Here is a 4995-nt window from a genome sequence, read left to right as displayed (position 1 = left end):
TTGATAAAGATTTATACATACATGTATAATATACGTCTTTTTCTTCGCGCTCCTCGGCCAACCTATCAACATGTCATCGTTTTTTCCTCCGAGTAAGCGGCTGAGCAGAGGAATTAGGGTTCTGTTTAATGACAGCTCAAAGTCATTTTTCCTGATTTATTTCCACCTTGGAAACTGCGCCTATTACCTGTTATATTTACTTTGTATATACCGACAAATGAAATGCACGCTGAGAACTTCATGCACGTAAACGTAATACAGTTAGAACCCAAATATTCACACACCGCGTTTTACACTGATGATTCCAAGTGTTCTTCAGATGTGGCATGCACTGCACATTTCCCCAATTTTCCAGGAGAAAAACAATAGACTAAAATTGTCGCATTCTACAGCAGACGCCCATGGCATCGCATTACCAGTACTACAGACTGCGCATATTAAAATACACCACACCATTATTTTTACATACCCGTAAGTATGGTTACAACCTTCAATTCTGCCTAATTAAAAAATATGCTCCAGCATATAATAAAAATGTAACACCTACAGATTACTCATCAGCAAAACAATTGCTTGTGGGGTTTCTGGACGCATGAGCTTCCTAGGGAAGAAAATGCCTGATTACAGGGCCGCTGTAGTAGCTCGTCGCAGCAGCATAAAGGCAACATGTATACAGTACCAGGATTTGAATCTACTGAAACAAACGACTATGCATAAGTCTTGGCAGGAATCATTGGTTGCTCAAGAAGACAACAAACTGTACAATAGGAAGCCGTGCTTAAGTAAGTACAAAATCAATTACATTACAGACAAAAGGCGGTACGCTCGGCAAGGCTACGGGTAGGCCACATGTACGTGTCCCGTTTGCGCTTGCTCTCTCGGTCTTCACGACTGCCGTGTAGTAGTCGTGAAGAGGGTCTTCTCTTGGTTCACATACTAATTACACGAAAGGGACTCGACCGAACACGACGCAAACCGTTGATGTAATTCTACAGAGGAAAAATTCTACTCCACTCATCACAACTTTTAGGCGACAAACCAACGGCTCTTGCCGAAAGAGTTTGATGTAATTAGCACAAGGTAATTTCTTAACCCTAATGTATATTGCCACACTCCAGTCATTCGACGGCAGGGTAGAAGGGCGGTGGCGTCCATTCCTCGTCCGTGTGCGCACACACCTCGGCTTGACGATGAAGAGGACGTTGTCTCTCATGGGCATTTTTTCTCAGCGGTGACAGCGTCGCTATTCGACTGCCGTATGAGTATGGTCTCTTTTGTAACTAACACCTTACTCTTGACAAGTCGCTACATTTATGCTACAATATCAAGCATATTTAGGACGGGGCATTCTACATCAGCCATCCTGTCTTTGATGTTACTTATTGTTTTGCTAACCGATTATTGACTCGCTTTTTTATCTATATCTTTTTATCTTTTTTATCAGTATGACCTAACCATGCTTTTTCGGCGCTCTTTGCCAAGGTTTGTGTTACACCATCAAAATCTAACCATCCTAATTGCATACGTTGTTGTACCAAATAATATTTGCAACTATGCGTCGTCGCCTAAGTGCGATTGTGACGCCGACCCAAACAGGGAGGAGGCAATCTTCTTCTGCCAGTGCTCAGTAGCTGCAGTTGCTTATATCTGTCAACGCCCACGTAGCAGTTTTTTTCAGCGCTGTTGCGGCACGTAAATGGCAGGCATGGCACCAGCGGGATACTTCGTATCGTACTGGAACGTGCACACTAACTCGCGACATCTTAGCTACAAATGTCCGCGTTTTTGAACGCCAGGTGTCGGGACAAGTGTCGTAAGCAGTGCGTTCTATAGTTTATACTTGATTGTTTTTATTTTGATTTGATTTTAGATTTGATTTGATTTGATCGCTAGGCCCCTTAGGGGCTCGGGTGGTCGGCACTTCCTGTCGTCGTCGTCTCATATGGTCGCGATGCTAAAAACAGGGACGCTAGTTTTCCAACACCTCGCCCTTGAACACTTTGTGCTTCATCGACACAAGGTTTTTACACCAAAGCTATATACCTCTATTACCGTAGAAAAAAAAATGCCAAGGCGAAAGAATACACTTATACACAGCATGCTTCGCCCTTCTGCCCGTATCACGCTAGTAGAAATGGCCCGGGATTTTTATATGACTTCATTCAATGCGCCACGTTTGGTAAATACACAATGCACAATGCCACAAAATTTGCTTAAACCAAATGCGTAAGAAATTTGACGAATTGCAACAATTTAGATTAGTAAGAGAGCTTTTTATATTTTACACACACTCTGTGGCGTATTTTTTACTAAGTGAGTATTTATACCAAAGGCTGTTACATGTCATTCCATGACCTCAGTTGTTGCATGGGAGAAGTGTAGTTATGCTGTAAAGGGAGCGGCAGTGGGTAACAAAATAGCTATTTTGAAGACAAGGTAAAAGATGTGTTTTTATAAAAATTACAGCTTTTAAAGAAGTTCAGTCGTTTGTGGGTATATTGCTCACCCCAAGATTTTATGCTGATACTTATATCAATTCTGGGGTAATTTTGTTCCCTAACAAGTCTTTCCAGGGAAAGGACTACATTTCTGAAAACTGGCCACACCAACCTGAAATACAATTTCATATTCGCACCAAGTTTTCTATAATGCTACCGTTTGTATAAAAGCTTGACCAAAGTGAAAAATGGGCGTCACAAGTAAACAAAAGTATCTTGTTGTAGGGAAACCCGTTTTTAGATGTTTCGGTTAAGAGTTTATCGATTATCATTTTGAATGCATTGTTTCTGGCAGCCTAAAAAAAGCATTGAAGAATACATGTTTGAGTACTATGACTGCAATTCACTATAAAAGGGACGGTTTAGGTAAAAAAGTCTGTATAGCCTCAATGTGGCGTCTGCTATGCAGTGTTTGCATTTCACATTGTTTGCCGTAATCATCAGCTTAACAACGCTCTATCACACATTTTAGTAGGTTTCTCCAGAAAGGACGTCACGGTTCATAACTACTGTGATGACAATTTTACTTACTTACCGGTTGGTATTTTGGCATTTAGTGACTGAACATAGAACACCGTGCAGCTGTTATTTTCTGGGTCAGTGTAACCAACTGTCAAAATCACAATAGGTTGTTTATCTGAAAAAAATATATTCGGTTTTCAAATGGGCTTACAAATATGTCCCATATGTGTTTCCCAAATATAACTAACTAAAAAGGAATAAGTCCCGGCAATTGTACACAGTAACCACAAAAAAGTCTGGTACATAATTTCACCTCACAATACAAAGAATTCTCAGTAAACACAATGAAAATCATATGCCTCACTCAGATGTAGATAGTTGCTCTGTTTTGAACTCTTTTACAGGTGTTCACGTAGGAAAACCATTACACAGTACCTGATGTCCCCCAGAATGGTTATACATTCATAGAACTGTGGCGGCGCCCCAGCAGCTTGCGTCGACTGCTGCCGCAAACGGGCACACTCCAGGAACGATGACGCTGGGGCTGAGCCACGAGTGGCGAGTGCTGACCACGCGCTTGCGGTGCGCGCTGGGCACGAGCGTGGAATAAAGCGGGGACCCCAGTTTGGGTCCACGAGCTGTAGCGTGCAGACGTGTGTCTTCGCATCTCTGTCGCCGTCGCGACATTGGTGACCCGGACGTTGCAGCGGAACCACGAACTCAGAATGGACCCTCCCCGCGACGCCAGCGGTCCTTCTGTGTCCTCCGCTGCCTCTTCACCTGGCATCTCCGCTGTCACTTGCCGTTTGCCCCCCTTCAGCGCTAAGCACCCCGACGTGTGGTTCCTTCAAGCCGAGGCAAGCTTCCGAGTGAGTCACATCACGTCGCAAGAGACCCGCTTCAACCATCTACAACAGTCACTGCCTATTGAGATCGCGGTTGAGGTTCGTGACATCCTTGCCAACCCGCCTACCACGAACCCTTACGACACGTTGAAGGCTGCCATCTTGAGCCGCACGAGCCCTTCGGAGCGGCAGCGTTTCCAGGGGCTGCTTTCTGCAGAGGAGTTGGGTGACCGTCGACCTTCGCAGCTCCTTCACGAACTGCAAACCCTTCTCGGCGACGCACCTTCTGCCACGGACTCCCGTTTGTTGAAGGAACTTTTCCTGCGACGGCTCCCCTCTTCTGTGCAGATGATCCTCGCGACTGCTTCTGACCTTCACTTATCCGCGTTGGCCGCGCATGCTGACAAGATAATGGAAGTCGCCACGTTGCATACGCCTTTGTCCACGGTGGCATCCGCTCAATCTTCCGACCATACCACCGTGGCGGCACCTGCTACTCCTTTGCCCTCACCGCTGTCCGACGACCTCGCCGCTCTCCGAGAGCGCATGCAAAACTTGGAGGAGCTTGTCGCCTCGGCTGGTTACAGCTCGCCGCCGCCTCGCAACCCTCGACCTCGCCGGTTTTGCCCTTCTCGCCGTACCCCGTCTCCGCAAGTATTTCGCCAGGAAGGCACAACGCGCCAGCCACCTCAACACCCTGATTCACTGTGCTGGTACCATCGCCGCTTCGGTGCAGCGGCGCAACGTTGCACCCGTCCTTGCGGCTGGCCGGGAAACAGGACGAGGGATCGTTAGCGGCGGCGACCGATTCCCAAGCCAGCGACAGTCGCCTCTTCTACATCACAGATGCCACCAGTGGTCAACGTTTCCTAGTTGACACTGGTGCTGAAGTGAGTGTGCTCCCCGCTAATTCCTGTGACCGCACTCAAGCACCACTGTGCCATGTCCAAGCTATTAACAAGTCCAGCATTCCCGTGGACCGAAAAAAATCCCTGATGGTAAACATCGGCCTACGCCGTGCGTTCCGCTGGATTTTCCTCGTGGCCAACGTGAGTCACGCCATTCTAGGAGCCGATTTCCTTTTGCACTTCGGCCTCCTGGTTGACATGGCCCGAAAAAGAATCCTGGACGCCACAACCGGCCTTTCTGTCATCGGCAAATCGTCTCCAGTCCATCCGTTCGCATTTACG

The sequence above is a fragment of the Haemaphysalis longicornis genome, unplaced genomic scaffold (genome assembly GCF_048455015.1).
Source record: "Haemaphysalis longicornis isolate Haplotype H1 unplaced genomic scaffold, Haemaphysalis longicornis Haplotype H1 scaffold_6, whole genome shotgun sequence".
In the NCBI taxonomy this organism is placed as follows: Eukaryota; Metazoa; Arthropoda; class Arachnida; order Ixodida; family Ixodidae; genus Haemaphysalis; species Haemaphysalis longicornis.
This window is presented reverse-complemented; position numbering follows the sequence as displayed.